The sequence below is a fragment of the Nomascus leucogenys genome, chromosome 2 (genome assembly GCF_006542625.1).
Source record: "Nomascus leucogenys isolate Asia chromosome 2, Asia_NLE_v1, whole genome shotgun sequence".
NCBI lineage: Eukaryota > Metazoa > Chordata > Mammalia > Primates > Hylobatidae > Nomascus > Nomascus leucogenys.
This window is the reverse complement of record NC_044382.1, coordinates 73,556,616-73,576,483: the sequence shown is the minus strand read 5'-3', so window position 1 is coordinate 73,576,483 and position 19,868 is coordinate 73,556,616. Positions and strand designations below refer to the sequence as shown.

Here is a 19,868-nt window from a genome sequence, read left to right as displayed (position 1 = left end):
AAACACCAAATACCCCAGCCATGTATCTATATCAAACATGAATTATCTGAGGCCGGGCGTGGTGGCTCATGCCTGTAATCCCAGCACTTTGGGAGGCCAAGGCAGGCAAATCACTTGAGGCCAGGAGTTTGAGACCAGCCTGGCCAACATGGTGAAACCCCATCTCTACTAAAAATACAAAAATTAGCAGGACATGGTGGTGAGCGCCTGTGATCCCACTTACTCAGGAGGCTGAGGAGAATCACTTGAACCCGGGAGGTGGAGGTTGCAGTGAACCAAGATGGTGCCACTGCACTCCAGCCTGGGTGACAGAGCAAGACTCTGTCTCAAAAAAGAAAAAAAAAAAAGAGTTAAATTACAAAAGGATTTGTCATGTCTTCATTAAGCAACAAGTTTACAAGGTAGCTCATTTGCTAAGAATGTGGCTGCGGCTGGAAGCTCCCTGAGGGCAGACCAAGCCTCTTGGCCTTGGCTTGGATTCCCAGAGGCACCAGCCGCCTGGCACATGGTAGGTGTTCAACATGGAGGAATGAGCTAAGGAGGAGGCAGCAGGAGGCTGAGCAGACCATCCTGAGACTTCTGTGGAAGGAGGAGGCATCAAAGTGAGCACAGGGCAGGAAACCCTGCCAATCTGGGAAGGGAGCTCCAGGGCGCTCCGGGGCCCTCTGGGAGAAAGCCTAGAACATATTGCAGGCAGTTCCTGGGGCCTCTTTGGTGGAAAGGAGTAGCCAGAAGGACCAGCTTCAACCTCTTTCGTTCTCACTTTAGGGGAAATGAGTTTGCAGCACATGGATTTCCTGCGGGGATGCTTCTCTCTAACTCTCCCTGATGCACAGGACACAGCAGGGGGCTTGGCCAGATTTTGGGTGATGGTGCTTGCCCAGAGGATGGGGAGGCATTGACCCCCCAAGCCAAGAGAAGGAAGACCAGAGAAGAGGTAGCTGAACTGGATTGACAGAGCAGCAAATACAATAACCCGTTGTCTTTCCTGGGTAAGGAGAGGGCAGCAGATCCTCTCCCAGAAAAAGACAGGCTGACCTCTATTCACCCTAGGGTGGGACCAGCATGCACTAAACCCCAAGACTCTTCCCTGGCCTTCTGGTGACCTAACAGTCTCGGGGATCATGGGGTGAGAGAGATTTCAACACCCTCATTTTATTTTACTTTGTTTTTTTCTAAGATAGGGTCTCGATCTGTTGCCCAGGCTGGAGTGCAGTAGCACAACCACAGCTCACTGCAACTGGAACTCCTAGGCTCAAGCAATCCTCCAGCCTCAGCCTCCTGCATAAGTGGGATTACAGGTGCATGCCCCCCACACCCAGCTAATTTTTAATTTTTTTAAATGTCATCATCCAGGTATTAAGCCTAGTACCCATTAGTTAATCTATACAATAAGCCCCCATGACACAAGTTTACTTGTGTAACAAACTTGCACATGTATCCCTGAACTTATAATAAAAGTTAAAAAAAAAAAAAAACTTTCTTGTAGAGATGGGGTCTTTCAATATCTTTCCAGGCTTTATTAACCCAGGACAGTGGTAGCTCACACCTGTAACCCCAGCACTTTGGGAAGCTGAGGCAGGGGGATTGCTTGAGCCCCAAGACCAGCCTGGGCAACATAGCAAGACCCTGTCTCTACAAAAGAACATATATGTATATATTAGCCAGGCATGGTGGCATGTGCCTGTCATCGCAGTTATCAGGAGGCTGAGGCAGAAGGATCTCTTGAGCCTGGGAGGTTGAGGCAGCAGTGAGCAGCAATGGAGACACTGTACTCCAACCTGGACAACAGAACAAGACCCTGCCTCAAAAAATAAAATAAAATAAAATAAAATGATATCAAGGCTCTGACTCAAGCTGAAAGACTGACCTCTCATATTTCTCTCCTTCCCCTCCAGAGACTTCATGGTAAAGGAAGAAAATAAATACCCACCCGCAACGATGAACAGAATGGAAGGGGCCACTGGTGAATGAGTGTTATCAATGAATTTCTGGAAGATGGAAAACTGGTGGAGGAGAGGTAACTGGAGAAACAAGAAAGAGAAAACTGCAGCCTCACTGGCCACAAAGGCGAATACAGATAAGCATGGAGCCAGCTTTCCCTGTAGGACCCCAGAGAGGCTTCGGGCCCCGAGACCCCCGGTGGGGTAAATGGGGAGCAGGAATGCAAGACTGAAAAGTCCATCCCTCCTCCTGCCCCACACCTCAGCACAGAAGGGCCTGGCCAGGCCCATCCTCCCTCGAGATCAGAGCCTGCTTCTGGAGAAATGTAATGGTCCACACCACAATAGTTCTAGGGGCTGGCCCAAAGGGTTCCCAGGAGCGCCCCACCTGATCATCCTCAACAAAACCACGCAGTTAACAAGCCTCAACCACCCACCCAGCTGTTATACCTTCTTCAGAAATATGCACAGACAAAAAGGATCACTGGATGTTCAAAGAAAGCCTTCAAGATGAAAAGGGAAGACTAAAGCAAATAAACAGAAACATGATCACAGAAGAAACAGAGAAAATGAGAAACAGAAGGTTTCAAAAAGGCTGTCATTTTGCGGGGTGAGGTGGCTCACACCTGTAATCCTAGCACTTTGGGAGGCCAGGGCGGGGGGCTCGATTGAGCACAAGAATTCGAGACCAGCCTGGGCAATATAGGGAGACCCTGTCTCTACAAAAAAAAAATTTTTAATTAGCTGGGTGTGGTGGCGTGCGCCTGTAGTCCCAGATATTTGGGAAGCTGAGGTGGCAGGATTGTTTAAGCCCAAGAGGCGGAGGTTGCAGCGAACTGTGTTCGTGCCACTGCACTCCAACCAGGGTGACAGGGCAAGACCCTGTCTCAAAAAACAAACAGACAAGGCTGTCATTTGTAGCCACAGAAAAGCGTGAAAGGCTATTCCATTCTTTAAAAAAGGAGAGGATGCTATGGAAAAAGAACAACTGTAGAATAAAAGAGAGGTCTTGGAATTTAAAAATATGAATAGTAAAATTTAAAAATTCAATATAGGGATTAGAAGATAAAGCTAAGACAATATCCCAGAAAATAAAACTAAAAGATGAAGACAAGTGCAGGAGAGAAAGCTGTTCGACAATGAGTCCAGCTAGCCTTACATCTAATTAACTGGAGTTTCAGAAAGAGAAATGAAAGAAGGAAAGAATTTATAAAAGAAATACTAGAGTCATTATGCAATTTTAGAACACAGGGATAAAGAGAAGATTTAAAAACTCACTGAAATTTAAAAGAAAAAAAAAAAACCACATACTTGGGAGAATTTGTCCCCTTCAAAATTCATATCAAAATTTAATCCCAGTGTGGCAGTATTGAGAGGTAAGACCTTTAAGAAGCAACTAGATCACAAGGCCCCTGCCCTTACGGGTTAATGGATGAATGGGTTATCATGGGAGTGGGCCTGGTGGTTTCATAAGAGGAGGAACAGAGACCTGAGGGAGCACACTCAGCCCCTTCGCCATGGGATACCCTGGGCCACCTCTGGACTCTACAGAGAGGGCTCCCCAGCAAGAAGGTCCTCACCAGATGCAGCCCTTCAACCTTGTACTTCTCAGCCTCCATAACTAAAGAAATACATTCCTTTTCTTTATAAATTATCCAGTTTCAGGTATTTCTGAAAATAGACTACTACACATACCAAAGAACTAGAATCAGAATGACATGAAACTTCTCATCCTAAAAACAACTGGATGCTAGAAGAGAGGCTGGCTGTCAAAGTCTAGATAGGACAGCACTTCCCCTTAGAATTTTGAAGACATTGCACCACCATCAGAGAACAAAATGAAGGGTTTTATGATTTGCAAAAATGCAAACAATTCGTGCTTTTTTTTTTTTTTTTTTTGAGACATAGTCTCACTCTGTCACCCAGGCTGGAGTGCTGTGGCGTGATCTCGGCTCACTGCTGCCTCAACCTCCTGGACTCAAGCAGTCCTCCACCTCAGCCTCCCAAGTAGCCAGGACTACTGGCGTGTGCCACCATGCTTGGCTAATTTTTTTGGGGTTTTTTTTAGAGATGGGGTTTTGCCATGTTGCCCAGGCTGCTTTTGAACTCCTGGTCTCAAACAATCCACCTGCCTCAGCCTACCAAAGTGCTGAGATTATAGGCTGGAGGCACCGCACCTGACCCACACATGCTTTCTAAGGAAGCTGCTTTGACAATATACTCCAGCAAAATGAGGGGGTAAACAGCCTGGCCAGCATGGTGAAACCCCGTCTCTACTACAAATACAAAAAAATTAACCGGGCCTGGTGGTGGGTGCCTGTAATCCCAGCTACTCAGGAGGCTGAGGCAGGAGAATTGCTTGAACTTGGGAGGTGGAGGTTGGAGTGAGCTGAGATCACGCCATTGCACTCCAGCCTGGGTGACAAGAACGAAACTCTGTCTCAAAAAAAAAAGAGCTCCAAGAAACAATAGCTTCAACCTAGGCCCAAAGATGAAGCAAGAAAATCAAGAGTGTTCAACAGGAACCTTCCCGGGGGAGAAAGAGTGTACAATAGAATGCAATTAAACATGTGCAGCAAAATGTGGAGAGCATGGGGCCTGGAGTCAGACTGCCTGGATTTAACTTCTGCCTCTGCCAGTTATTAGCCAGAGCTGTAGGCCAGCGTTCACTTAACCTCTCTGAGTCTATACTTCCTTGTTTGTAACAGGAGAATAATAATAACACATACCCTCATGGAGTGGTCGGGAGGTGCCATGAGAATGCCTGGGAGGCACCCAGCAAGTGCTCAAACATTAGCCATCAGCATGATGATGGCAGATATGGCAAAAGGGGAACAAAAGGAATTAGAGACGCCAGGACAATTAGAGTTCTTTTTTCTTTTCTTTTTTTTTTTGAGACGGAGTCTTGCTCTGTCGCCCAGGCTGGAGTGCAGTGGCGCAATCTCGGCTCACTGCAACCTCCGCCTCCCGGGTTCAAGCAATTCTCCTGCCTCAGCCTCCTGAGAGTAGCTGGGACTACAGGTACATGCCGCCACACCTGGCTAATTTTTTGTATTTTAGTAGAGATGGGCTTTCACCGTGTTGCCCAGGCTGGTCTCGAACTCCCGAGCTCAGGCAATCCGCCCACGTTGGCCTCCCAAAGTGCTAGGATTACAGGTGTGAGCCACCGCGCCCAGCCCAGAGTTCTTATAAGAAAGAATGAGATTAAAACACGATCATTGATTTTGCATTGAAGAATATTTAGTCATAGTAAAGTAAACCCTTTATTAAGTAAAAGCAGAGACATCTGTCTTGTGAGGGTGAGGGAGGGAAAGTGGGGAGTGTGAGAGAGCTAAGTCCTCATTTATCTTACCAGCAACTCCATAGATCATGCACAAAACAGAGAATGAAGAAATATGGAGGCAAATATCAAAAGAAACAAAGAAACAGCTTCAATGTGTTTGCTTCTGGGGACCAGGACAGGAGACGGGTTATCCAGAACCTAAGGACAGCCTCTAAGGGGAGAAACACACAATGCCCTTTGTTGATTTGTGCATTTATTTATAACAGTTGTGTTGCAGCGTGTAGCAGTGAAAGGTCTTGTTCCAACAAAATCAAATATGATGACGATTTTCCGAGGGAAGGAAGCCACATGTTGAGAGGAAAGTTTTCTAATTCACACAAAATGCCATAGGGGCTCACGGTGCACCTGGCACTTAGCCTGTGTGAACACAGGTTTCCTCATCTGCACTGGGGGCCCATTAACTGCAATAACCACAGGGCTGTTAGACATTAACATAAGCAAAATGTCTAGCACATCACCTGGCACATGGTAAGTTCACGAAAATGGCAGCGATTGGAACGGCCATCCTTAAGACCAGCCACATCTTCTCCCCGTTTGACTGCAGACGGTCAGCCCAGCAAGGCAGCAGTGTGCTTGCTCGGTCACTTCATTGTGGGGTGGGGGCAGGAGGAAGAAGGGGGACAGCTTCCCAGTCCTAAGCCAGCTGACCTCCTCCCAGCCCAGGCCACCTCCCCGCCTGCACCGCACCATTACTGGAATGCACTGAGGAAGTACACACATCCCCTCCATGGCAGCAAGCTCACTTAAGAAAGGAAAGCAGAGATGAAGAACTCCAGAAAGCCGCACAGAGTTCAACGCGGACAACTTCAGGGGTAGCTGCCATCCACATCGTCTGTCCACCACATGATGCATTTGTTGCAGAAGGCCCAAGCTGACCACCCCCAAACTGTCCCCCTAAACCAAAGCTTTCTGCTGACTTTCTTGGCGCAAGAGAACCCAGGACTGGGGAACAACTGTCACCAGGTCTCCCTTAGTCCCGTGACCCTACAAATTGTTCCTTGGGCTCTTACTTCAAAGCACACTTGCCCAGAGCTGCCCTTACCGCAAATATCTGGGTGTAACCCGACGCCCGCTGCTGGCCTCTGGTGCTGGGACCGCGCAGTGCTGGAGTGGGGCACAGAGTCCCCATCCATCAGCCACTGTGACTGTGCCAACTCCGTGTTTACTCTACCTAGAGATGGATGCTGCCCAATCGCCCGGAGCGCTGGGAATGAGGTGGGCTGGCTGGCCAGAATGATTTCTCTGGAAGAACTCAGGCAGGAGCGATAAGCCTGGCATTTCCACTTATCTCTGAGCCTGTCCAGGCCCCAGCGGCATCCAGAGGCTTCACTTGGTTATCTGCCTTGCTGGGCTCTATCTGCCTCCCGGGGGGCCTACTTCCTGCATCACTTAGCAAAGTATCCAGCTGTGAAACAAACACCGTGTGGTCCAAGGAGGGAGGAATGAAGGGAGGGAGTCCTCGGGCAGAACTGACCTGAGTTCAAAACCTTGCATCTGGGTGCAGGGGCCCTGGGGATGTGCAGGGACTCCTTGCCTTCAGGGAGCCCTCAGGACAGAGGAGAGGCCGGGTCCACAGCAGAGAGGTGGCGGCACTGCACGTCTTCAGTGGGGCTGCTTGTACCCTGGCTGGGCCTGGTCAGTCACCTCTGTGCTGAGAGGGTCCTGCTATTGGCCCTCCAAATAAAACTACTCAGAAGGCAGCAAAGAGGCACAGAGTCCCCAAAGCCCGGGGCTGCAGTGCAGGAGAAGACAAGGAGACAAGGACACGTGGCTCTGTCAGGCTGGGAGAGACCAAGCTATACACACACACGCATACACACTCCCTCTCTCTCTCTCTCTCCCCTCTCCCCCCCCTCCTCTCTCTCCCCCCCCCCCCCCTCTCTCTCTCTCTCTCTCTCAACTTTGGGACCACAAATTAACTAGCTTGGCTGACGGGAAGGAGAGACGGGGCTGCCGGCTTCTGTACGCACTCACAGACCCTGTGCTGAGCGCTTTGGCTGCCTCTCCTTATTTGAGACACACTGCAGCCCTGTGGGGTGGGTCATTGCTTGTCATCCCCATTTCACAGAGGAGGAGCAACCTGGGGAACTTGGCTGCCCAGGGCCAGTCCACCAGAAAGGCATGGGGACAGCGTTCCAACCCCATGCTCATCACTCACACCCTCTGCCACTTTCACAGACAGGAGGGATCTCAGACACTGGAAGGGTCATCTCCCTTATTTTGTAGATGGAGATTCTGAGGCCCAGAGATGGGAAGGGGCTTTCTGAAGGTCACGTAAGTAGCAAAGACAGGGCCAGATGGTAAAACCATTGCCCTTAGAATGACCTGGAATGACCTGGAACTCCCCGGCTCTGTAGGTTGAGAGGTGTGTGCGGGGTACAGGGTGAGACTGGCCTACGCCCCCAGGCTGGGCTCTGATGGTTGTCTGAGAAGATGGGGGAGAGGGCCGAGGGGCAGGGACTCCGAGATATTCAATATTGTTTGCTTATTCTTTCACAGTAAAATGTCTGTGACCTGTCTCATCCTGGCCGTGCAGAAAGATGATAAAGCAACAGCCACAGCCCTGCCAGGATGAATCAAGGAGCTGAGCTTGGGAGTAAAACCAAAGTGCAAGTCAGACTCTACAGAAGTGGAGGGAAACGGCAGCCACAGGGAAACCTGGCCTGGTGAGGGGTGTCCCCACTGGCTCTCTGGTGCCACTGGGTTTGCTCCCAGGATCTCACTGCCTTCTGTGTGTGGTCCTGCACCCCTGGGCGAAGGCTTCTCATTTCCTCTCTTCCTTCTCCACATGCGAGTCAAACTGTTCCCTGCCTAAGCAAAGTCAGATGGAATCAGCCTGAAAATGCTAGAGAATAACAAAAAAGCACCCTCTGGAGCCAAATCCAGACCAATGGCCATTCATCCATCCATCCATTCATCCATTCATTCACTGAGCAACAACAAACACTTATTAGGAAATAATAACACTAGTGTTGACTGAGCCAGGCACTGTGCTACATCCTTACATCAATTACTGTACTTGCCCCTCACAACAATTCTAGGAGGAAAAAACTGTTATCCCCATTTCACAGACAAGTAAACTGAGGCACAGGGTGATGAAGGCATGTTCCAAAGTCAGACTTGCGTTTGCCTACAACTGAGGGTGGTGTCACTGCAGCTTTCTTTTCTTTCCTATTTTTTTCTCCCCTTTCCTCCACTTTTTTTTTTTTTAATTTTTTTTTTATTTTTGCTCTGTTACCCAGGCTGGAGTGAAGAGGCACGATCTCTGCTCACTGCAACCTCTGCCTCCCGGGCTCAAGCGATTTTCCTGCCTCAGCCTCCCTAGTAGCTGGGATGACAGGCAGGTGGGCACCACCACACCCGGCTAATTTTTTGTATTTTTAGTAGAGATGGGGTTTCATCATGTTGGCCAGGCTGGTCTCGAGCTCCTGACCTCAAGTGATCCACCCTCCTTCACCTCCCAAAGTGTGGGATACAGGCGTGAGCCACCACGCCCAGCCCCTTTTCCACATGCTCTAATCTCACTGAAACTTTCTGCTTTCTGTCTAGAACCCAACTTTTTCTATGAGGGACTACATCTTCCAGCTGCCAATTCAGAAAACTCAATTATGCTTAAGTTGGAACCAGGCCAACCCGCCTCATGCAGGGTTCCATCTGCAAAGTCCTTGAGCACCAGTGCTCACGATCTCTGCTCATCCAAGGGGGAAGGACCACTGCCCCATTTCACTCGTGGAGAGACTGAGGTCACAGGGAGAGTCCGCGAGAAGCTGGGCCTCAGACCTGGCTCTGCTGCTCTGGGGCCTGTGTTCGCTGTGGACAAGAGGGTTTCTGGAAGTCCCCTCGACTCCTACAAACACACACGCAGCTTTGGGATGCCACCTCACCTCCCCTGGCTGACAAGAATCAGAGAAGGGACTGCAGGGTCTTGAAGTTAACTCGCTTCTCTCAGCCCGACCATGGGCAGGCCCTGTGCTCAGCACCTTAGCTGCACTGTCTTATTTAATCCCCTTCACTGTGCCCATTCTTGTGGGCTCTGAGCTCTGCTTGTGCCATGGGAAACCCCAAAAGTCTGGACAGGAGTGAGGTTAACACATAGGAACAACAGAAAGTGGGACAGTCATTAACTGCAAGGTGCAGGAGACATGAGTGAGATGGGGTGACTGTGTAACTCACCAGTGCTCCCAGCCCCACCCCACATCCCATCAAAAGAACTTTCTCTTCACCTGTGAACTCTCTCCCCTCAGTCTACCCCTACCTTCTGAGCTGAGCCCAGTCCAAAGATGTCTTGGTATCAAATCTGAAGAACTGGTAGCAGAGGCGGGACCTGAGGGTCCATAGGAGAGGACTTGGTTGATCTGGGTAGCAAAGTCCCAACATTGGGGCAGGAAAAAGGTGACACAGACACCGAGCAGGGTCTGAGGTCTGGGGAGGGTCAGACCCCCAGGCAGCTGCAGGATGTGAGAGAGAATGGGTGAGGACAGAGGAGGGTTTGGAAAAATGTCTGTTCCAAGATATAAATGGTTGTTGGGGATCAAAAGTTGGAATGACACAGTGGCCAGGGCAGGCTTCTGGGGCCCCACATCTGCAGAAACTCAGTCACATGGTACCAGCGAACTCAGCGTGTAAGAGGAAGGCAAAGAAATTGGGGAGGACTTCTTGGAGGAAATGGGACTTGAGCTGAGCCTTGAAGGATGGGCGAGACTTGGAAGGGTAAGAAAAGATGGTTCTAGTGGGGTCACAGAGGGAACAAAGCCCAGGTGGAGCCTGGCAGGTGGGGGTGAGGATGCAAGGACCACCCTCCAGCCACGCGACATCAGTGGAAGCCCAGCAGGTGGGACCCTTAAGACGGTGGACCAGGAAAATTAGGCCGAGACATACAGACCTGAAGCAGCAAGACAGAGGGACAGTGATGCTATGGAACATTTTGGGGTGGGCAGTAACATGATAAAGTTAGTATTTAGGAATGAATGGAAGTGATTACCTGGGGTGGGGGGATTGGTGCAGAGAGGACACAAAGTGAATTCTGGGATGCTGGAGGTAGGTGTTTTATGTCTTGGGTGGTGTCACAGAATGTATGTGTATGTTCAAATTCCATAGGCTGAGCAGGGCACAGTGGCTCACGCCTGTAATCCCAGCACTTTGGGAAGCTGAGGCAGGTGGATCACCTGAGGTCAGGAGTTCGAGATCAGCCTGGCCAACGTGGTGAAACCCCGTCTCTACTAAAAAATACAAAAAATAGCCGGGCGTGGTAGTGCACGCCTGTAATCCCAGCTACTCGGGAGGCTGAGGCAGGAGAATCACTTGAACCTGGGGGGTGGGGGTTGCAGTGAGCTGAGATTGCACCACTGCACTCCAGCCTAGGCGACAGAGCGAGACTCTATTTCAAAACAAAACAAAACAAAAAACAAATTCCACAGGCTGTAATGTGTGTGTATTGCACTGCATGTAAGTCATGCCTTAATCAGTTCTGCTAGCATGAAAAAAAAAGGGAAGGAGGATAGAGGGGAGTGGTAGGGACCAGCATCCACACAGAAGCTCAAATTAGCAAGTGTTTACCACTTCTGGGAAGCATGTTGTTGCCAAAACACAGGGGCTCTAAGTGGAGCAACATCTCAAGGAACAAGTCTGAAAGTTCTTCCAAGGCCTCTCATTCCGCCACCCCGCAGGCCAGCAACAGAAGCAGGACCCCTCCCTGCTGCAGGCAAAAATCTCTAAGGATATGCAATGCTCTTCCAGGTTTACTAGGTAAAGACTTCACCTCAAGCATATACATAGAATCCCATTTTTGTTGAAAATATACATGTATGTATGCCAGTATGGTTCATTCCGCCTGTGAGAATTACAGATAATCTCTATTTTCTATATCTCATTTATATTTTTCTAATAAAAAATTAAGTGTGTAGTTTATTACTCAACAATTTTTTTCTATAATAGTCATCATTCACCTAGAGCCAGAGGAATTATTCTAGACAGATGATACGCCTAAGAGACAGGTTTAACTAACCAAGAACACGGAGCAATAGACTCCCGCAGGACCCCAGCTTACGGAAAACATTTACGAACAATATATTCGGAGGTCTGAGGTCAATTGCTTAGGCTTAAATGAACAGAAACATGTCTATTTAGCAGCCACAGGAAGGCTCCTCAAAAATCACACGTCACGGGGAAAGAACAATTATCCTCCTGTGTGCTTTGTTTTTAAATAGATTCCCCACCCACCTTGGGAAGAAATGTTCCAGACTCCATGTACAACTCATAAACCACACAGTAGAACTGGGGAGTTTTGTAAAGCAAAGTTGGCAAATATTTGGGAACAATCACTACAGGATTCTCAGATGACCTGAGCACCTGTATTACTCATCACAGTGACAGGTGGAAAACAATTCTGAAGTCTGAGTTACACATGCAATTCTCCCAGACCTGTACAAAACCAAAGAAAACCATGCACTTACAGCCAAGAGCTATTTATTTTTCTTGTCATTTTTGATCAGACTCCAAAAGTGTTTTCTGGTGAGTCTACATGTCCCTAATGCACTGCTGAAAACACCCCCCACACACACACACAGTAGGTTTATCACTGCACTTACATACCACCTTCCATCCATGGGTCCCAAGGGATCTGTCCAAAATCTTGTTTTCATAAGTCTCCAGTGAGATGTATAAATATTGTTACCTTCATCTTATACACAGATAAACTTAAACCTGGAGGCAGTTAAGTGGCTTGTCAACAGTTATAACCCAAGACAAGATCTGTGCAAGCTGCCCTCTGGTCTCCCTTCCTCTGCTGGCCGGCCCTCTGAGCGTTCTTGTTGGCTCCAGTTTAAATCATGTCCACAGACCATTGTTTCCCTGGCAATGGAGGTGGTATTCTATTTCCTGCCCTGAATCTGGCCCGGGGCCCTGACCGCACCGCATTTAGCCACAAGTGCATCAGCCGTGCGTGAGTGGGGACAGCTTGGCTCCCTGGAAACCTAAGTGGCGTGTGTCAGCTGGCCCAGGCCTGCTCAGAGCCACTCCAGGCCATGCTGCTAATTCCTCCATCATTTGCCCAGAACAACCCACAATGAAAGCGATGACTTCTCTTGGAGCTGGGCGAACAAATGGGAACATCTCAAAGCCAAACTCATTGGCTCTGCTGCAGTCTGGCCCTTGGAGAGAAATAGCTCTCAGGCATCTGGGACCCGGGTGCCTAGATCAAAACAGCCCTCCCTCTGTTCTTTTCCGTGGATAATATAGCAAAGCGTGCAGGTCACTGGTCACATTCCTGATGGGCAACTGAATTTGCACTTATAATTCCCAGCTGCCATGTTTACTTTTATGTTTATTAATTAAGTGTCCTGGAATGACCACTCAGAATTAGATCCAGAAAATGAGAAGTTACTGGGGCATCCACCAGGTGACAAAAATTACTACCTGAAAAGTGTTTCTCTGATGGCTACAGTCACACTAGAAATTGGAAGTGGAGGCTGGGCCTGGTCGCTCACACCTGTAATCCCAGCCTTTTGAAAGGCCAAGGTGAAAATACTGCTTAAGGCCAGGAGTTTGAAACCAGCCTGGGTACACAGTGGCCCCTGTCTCTACAAAAAATGAAGATAAAAAACATTAGCCAGGCATGGTGGCAGGCACCCATAGTCCCACCTACTTGAGAGGTCATGATGGGAGAATCACTTGAGGCCAGGAGTTGGATTCCAAGCTAGGGCAACATGGCAAGATCCTGTCTCTAAAAAAAAAATATATATACAATAATTAGCCAGGTGTGGTGGTGGGTGCCTGTAGTCCCAGCTACTTGGAAGGGTGAGGCAGGAGGATCATTTGAGCCCAGGAGCTGAGGCTGCAGTGCTCTATGATCACGCCACTGCACTGCAGCCTGGGTGATAGCATGAGACCCTGTCTCAAAAAAAAAAAAAAAGGAAATTGCAGGTAGAGATTTTTGGGTGAATTTCCTGCCAGTTGGTCAGTAAATACCATGTATTGTCACTTTTAACTAATTTCAACTTCTTTGCCTCTAAAGTGCCCTGTGGACCTTACTGGATAACCAAGCACATCACATGAACTAAAGCTGGGTTTGCTGAGTGGCCCATGTGCTCCCCAAAAACCCAAGTGTGCTCCTATCAGAGCCAATTAGTGATCACAATACCTCATCTCGGTTGAGCATATATTCATGCCAGGCCTCCTGCCAAGCATTTTAAATTCCTTAGTTTTAAAAAATACTAGGCTGGATGTGGTGGCTCATGCCTGTAATCCCAGCACTTTGGGAGGCCGCAGTGGGCGGATCACTTAAAGTCAGGAGTTCGAGACCAGCCTGGCCAACATGGCAAAACCCTGTCTCTACTAAAAATACAAAAATTGGCTGGGTGTGGTGGCGCCTGCCTGTAATCCTAGCTAGTCAGGAGGCTGAGGCAGGAGAATCGCTTGAACCCGAGAGGTAGAGGGAGCAGTGAGCCAAGATTGTGCCATTGTACTCCAGCCTGGGTGACAGAGCAAGACCTTGAAAAAAAAAAAAAACTAGGTATGTATCACTAATATCCTTGTTTTACAGACAAGGAAACTGAGGCCTAGAGAGACCACACAGTCACTGCATTAGTTTCCTATGCCTGCTCTAATTACCACAAACTTAGTGGCTCAAAAGAAATTTATTCCTTCATAGTTCAGGAACTATGCTGACTAATGCGTGCTCTAGAGGCCTTGGAGGAGAGCCCATTCCTTGTATCTTCCAGTTGCTGGCAGCCACTGGCTTTCGTGGTTTGTGGCTGCATCGTTCCGGTCTCTGCCTCCAGGACCACACATCCTTCTCTGTGTATGTCACACCTCCCTGTGCCTCCCTTTTATATTAATACACGTGATTGCATTGAGGCCCCCCTGGCTAATCCAGGACAGTCCCCCAATCTCAAAATCCTGAACTTAATCACATCTGCAAGATCCTTTTTTTGATTTGTAAAGTGACATTCACAGGTTCCAGGGATTAACATAGGAACATCTTTTTTTGGGGGGGGGGGCGGCATTATCTAGTCTACCACAGTCACCCATCCTGTTACTATCAGGTGGTGGCTGCAGGTCTCCCTTCTCACATGCTCAAGAGGGCTCCTTAAGCCAGATGGGGTGGCTCACGCCTGTAATCCCAGCACTCTGGGAGGCTGAGGCAGGAGGATCGTTTGAGACCAGGAGTTCAGGGCCAGTCTGGGCACCATAGGGAGACCCTGTCTCTGCACAAAATTTAAAAGTTAGCTGGGTATAGTGGTGCATGCCCGGAGTCCTAGTTACTCTGGAGGCTGAAGCAGGAGGATCACTTGGGCCCACGAGTTTGAGGATGCAATGAGCTATGATTGCATGACTGCACTCCAGCCTGGGCAACAGAGTGAGACTCTGTGGAAAGAACGAAAGAACGAAAGGAAGGAAGGAGAGAAAGGAAGGAAGGAAGGAAAGAAAGAAGGAGAGAAAGAAAGAGAGAGAGAGAGAGTTGGTTAGTGGTAAACGTGTAGCACAGAGGCTAAAAGCCCAGGCTTTGGCACCAGGCAGACTGGGTTTGAAGCCCAGCTCTCTCAGGAATCTGAAGCACTGTGTGACTTAAGCAAGTGACCCAACTGCTCTGGGCCTCAGTTTCCCCATTCAATGCCTACTGCATGGGAATATTTTGAGGATTAAGTGAGAAAATGAATGTGAAACTCATACACAGTGCCTGCACATAGGTGCCCCCTGAGTGGTAGCTGCTCTTGTTAAGAGCAGGATATAAGCTGGAGTTCTGACCCAGCCTCGCAAAGGGACACCTGGTGAGTACCAAGTTTCTGCAGATTAAAAAAATGTGAAAATGGGAAGTAAAGTCATTCTGCCACACAGCCAGTGAAATTCAACGCTAATCTCAGCATAGCAGAACTCTGAAAATCTTTTGGTGTGGAATGGTAGAAAAGACCTGCCAGAACTGGCCATGTAAAGGATTTGTGCTTTCAAAAGTGGAGACCTCGGCCGGGCACAGTGGCTCATGCCTGTAATCCCAAGCACTTTGGAAGGCTGAGGCAGGAGGATTACTTCAACCCAGGATTTCAAGACCAGTCTGGGAGACATAGTGAGATCCCATTGCTACAAAAAATAAAAAAAAAGTTAGGCAGGCATGGTGGCATGTCCCGTGCCTGTGGTCCCAACTACTCAGGAGGCTGGGGTGACAGCATCACTTGAGCCCAGGAGGTTGAGGCTGCAATGACTTGTGATCACACCACTACACTCCAGCCTGGTCAACAGAGCAAGACCCTGCCTCAAAAAAATAAAAAAATAAATAAATAAATAAATAAATAAATAAATAAAGAGAGAAAGGAGACTTCTCCCTTTCTCCAGGAAAGATGTGGATCTAGATCCTGAAAATGTGTGTTTTTGTCTATAGATGTTCTCTTTGGTTTGTTTTTTTATTTTTGTTTTTGTTGTTTTTTGTTGCTGCTGTTTTTGGTTTTTTTGAGAAAGGGTCTCACTCTGTTACCCAGGCTGGCGTGCAGTGGCACAACCACAGCCTACTGAAGCCTCAACCGCCCAAGCTCAAGGAATCCTCCCACCTTAGCCTCCTGAATAGCTAGAACTACAGGTGTGAACCACCGTGCCCAGCTAGTATTTTTATTTTTAAAATTTTTGTAGAGATTGGATCTCGCTTTGTTACCAGGGCTGGACTCAAACTCCTGGGCTCAACAAATCCTCCCACCTCAGCCTCCCAAAATGCTGGCATTACAGGAATGAGCCATTGTGCCAGGCCCATGTTCTCATTGCTTTAAATGGGATTTGACTGGAAATTTACATTGTGATAGTCTCTTTGAGGTTAAACTGATTCCAGTTTCAAGACCTATAACAAAAAGAACAACTGATAAATCAAGAACTTAAGAGCGTAGAGAATAAGAAAAATAGGTAGAAAATAGTAGGAAACAAACAGTAGGGGAGAAACAAGGACATTTTAAACTTGGGCACTTGTTATAAATATATTTGACAGAAGAAATGCAAACTGGCTTGTCTCAACTCGGAGCAAAATAAATTTGATTTGATTCTGCTTCATTCATGAACTGGGATAGAATAACATGTTTTAGTAAAGAAGTTTTAGTATTTTATTTGGCTGATGTTGAAACTGCACTTCTAAGTTTTACCATATTTATGTATGATCTGCTCAACTTGTTGTATTTCATCCAATTAGGTTTTTCCATTCAACACACTGGGCTTCTTTACAGATATGACCAGGATTTCTTAATTTCAGTGAGAAACATGCTAAGAGTCAATGAAACAAGAAAGTAACAGATTCTGCCTTTTTAGAAAAACTGTAAACTACTTAAATGTCAACCAGTAGGGGAAAGAATGATAGCTCTACATCTACCGACATGGAAAGCCACCCAAGGCATATGACTAAGTTAAAAAAAAAAATCACAAAATAACACATACAATTTAATCCTGTCTAAATTGAGAAGAGACTGATAATCAGACAGATGAACATGGATATGTAAATCCACTAATAATGGTTGGCAAAGATATACACCCAATTATTAACAGCAGCCACTTCCTGGGAAAAGAGCAGAACTGGGGTGGGGAAATAAAGGGAAAAGCCATCTTGTATTTGCATTTTTACAAGAAGCATGTGTTTTTTAGTTTTTTTCTTTCTTTCTTTCTTTTTTTTTTAAGACAGTATCTCACTCTGTTGCCAGACTGGAGTGCAGTGGCGTGATCTCACCTCACTGCAACCTCCACCTCCCAGGTTCAAGCGATTCTCCTGCCTCAGCCTCCCAAATAGCTGGGACCACAGGTGCGTGCCACCATGCCCAGTTAATTTTTGTAATTTTAGTAGAGATGGGGTTTCACCATGCTGGCCAGGATGGTCTCGATCTCTTGACCTCATGATCCGCCTGCCTCAGCTTCCCAAAGTGGGATTACAGGTGTGAGCCACCGTGCTTGGCCTAAGAAGCATGTTTTTGTATATTACATGTATATCTTTTAAAGCAATACATTATTTACTTTAATGGAAATAATGTGTTAATTTACAGTTCTTCTACTAGAAATACTACCCATGGGATAACAAATACTAAACATGCATGTGGGGTTTTTTTTTTTCATTTTTTATTAATAAACCAGACATGATGTTTCTGCCTTGACTCTTCAGATTGATGGACAAGAAGTCCAATAAGGAATAAACTCATACCCCGAGGACAGGGTAAATGGGTACCACACAGGGATGAGAGTCCCTACACCCTGGAAGCTGAGGTCAGATGGGAGAGGGTTAACAGACAAACAGCAGGCGGCAGGGAAGTGCTGCCAGGAGGCCTGTGAAAGCTCTAGGGTGGATCAACTGTACCCACCTGCTTCTCTCTCTCCTCCCCCACCTTCCCCCATCCCCAGGCCCTCAGACACATGCCCTACAAGTCCAAGCAGCTGGCATCTACCCTCAGGCAAAAGTAAACAAACAAGTCCTTGACAGCTCTTCAAAGAAATTAAGCATTGGTCCAGGCGGTGGCTCACGCCTGTAATCCCAGCACTTTGGGAGGCCGAGACGGGCGGATCACGAGGTCAGGAGATGGAGACCACCCTGGCTAACACGGTGAAACCCCGTCTCTACTAAAAATACAAAAAAAATTACCTGGGCGTGGTGGTGGGCGCCTGTAGTCCCAGCTACTTGGGAGGCTGAGGCAGGAGAATGGCGCGAACCTGGAGGTGGAGGTTGCAGTGAGCCGAGATCTCGCCACTCCACTCCAGCCTGGGCAACAGAGCAAGACTCCGTCTCAAAAAAAAAAAAAAAAAAGAGAAAGAAAAAGAAAAATTAAGCAATCCATATCAGAGAATCAAAGGCTTTTATTTATCACCTTGGTACACTAAAGTCCTCATTCTGGGCAATCAAGTGACCTCATCTTCCTCAACCCCACACCCAGAGCACCCAGTCAGAATTCTCACTGGGGAGAAGCCACCGAGTCACATAGACCTTCTTTTTAAGATATGACCATACAACCAAAGATCACCAAGACATTCCCAGGACCAGCAGCCTGAAAAAGAAAGAGCAAGATATATAGGTGAAAAATGAACTCTGGTGGAAAGAAAGATCATCAGGGAATAGAATACAACTTGGCTCAAAGAGGTCTTTTGTTTTTTGTTTGTTTGTTTTGAGACAAGGTCTCGCTCTCTCACCCAGACTGGAGTGCAGTGGTGCAGTCATAGCTCACTGCAGCTCCAACCTCCCGGGCTCAAGCCAGCTTTGCAAAGTGCTAGGACTACAGACGTGAGCCACTGTGCCCAGCCGACTAGAAGAGGTTTAAGAAAAAGTTTATAAAACCAGAACAGGTTGATCTGAAAAAAGAATAATCAGAAAACAAGAGGAAGCAATTAGATAGATTAAAAATATGATAGCTGGCCGGGCACAGTGACTCACACCTGTAATCCTAGCACTTTGGGAGGCCTAGGCAGGTGGATCACTTGAGGTCAGGAATTCGATACCAGCCTGACCAATATGGTGAAACCCCGTTTCTACTAAAAAAAAAAAAATTAGCTGGGTGTGGTGGCAGGCACCTGTAATCCCAGCTACCTGGGAGGCTGAGATAGGAGAATTTCTTGAACCAAGGAGGCAGAGGTTGCAGTGAGCCAAGATCACACCTCTGCACTCTGGCCTGGGTGACAGAGTGAGACTTCGTCTTAGAAAAAAAAAAAAAATGAGGCCGGGCACAGTGGCTCACGCTTGTAATCCCAGCACTTTGGGAGGCCGAGGCGGGCGGATCACGAGGTCAGGAGATCGAGACCACGGTGAAACCCCGTCTCTACTAAAAATACAAAAAAAATTAGCCGGGCGTGGTGGCAGGCGCCTGTAGTCCCAGCTACTCGGAGAGGCTGAGGCAGGAGAATGGCGTGAACCCGGGAGGCGGAGCTTGCAGTGAGCCGAGATCGCGCCACTGCACTCCAGCCTGGGCGACAGAGCGAGACTCCGTCTCAAAAAAAAAGAAAAAAAAAAAGATAGCTGAAATAAAATGTTCAAGGAATCATAAAAGAGGAAATTTCCCAGAACCTAAGGGAAAAAATAAACTGTGAAAGAACAGATGAGAAACAAAAGGACAATTCAAAACTCCACAATTCACTAATGGAGTCCCAGGAAAAGAGAATAAAGACTGGGGTGAACTGCAGTCTGCCATTCACTGCAATCAAAGACTGCGCTCCAGCCATTTCCCCACCTTTGCATCTTTCACTCCCAGGGCATCTGATGGGAACCTGTTTGGCGGCCACTGTGGGGGCTTACTTAGCTCCTGGATTTACTATCCCACAAAGACTGCGGGATGGTATTTTGAGGAAGGGGAATTGACAGAGGGTGGTCAAAAATATGACAAATGTGCACGACTTTCTTAATGTGGCCTGCTCGCACCAAGGAAGCCAGGGCCATAGCCTGTGTGTGTGTGGACGCTTGCTGTCTAGGGATAACTCATGAGTCATTAAAAGAAATACTAAAATCAGAGCAGAGTGAGCAGAGCCCTTCAGCTCATCACTGACGACTTGTCTCCAGGGTGACATCAGTTCACCCTCTTTGGGTGTGGTTGTTCAATTGCTTACAATCACACCCAAGTCCCCAGCTCATGTTTCTCCATGTTTGGACAAGA

General features: G+C 47.8%; 1 protein-coding gene across 1 annotated transcript in view; it reads right to left on the bottom strand.

Annotated features, from left to right (window-relative positions):
• Positions 1 to 12,084, bottom strand: part of MYLK3 (myosin light chain kinase 3) — a 59,858-nt gene extending 47,774 nt beyond the window's left edge. Inside the window, exon 1 of the mRNA XM_030797601.1 lies at positions 11,878 to 12,084. The gene's annotated coding sequence lies outside the window, so the exon portion shown is untranslated. The remainder of the gene's footprint in view (positions 1 to 11,877) is intronic.
• Positions 12,085 to 19,868: the final 7,784 nt, after the last annotated feature.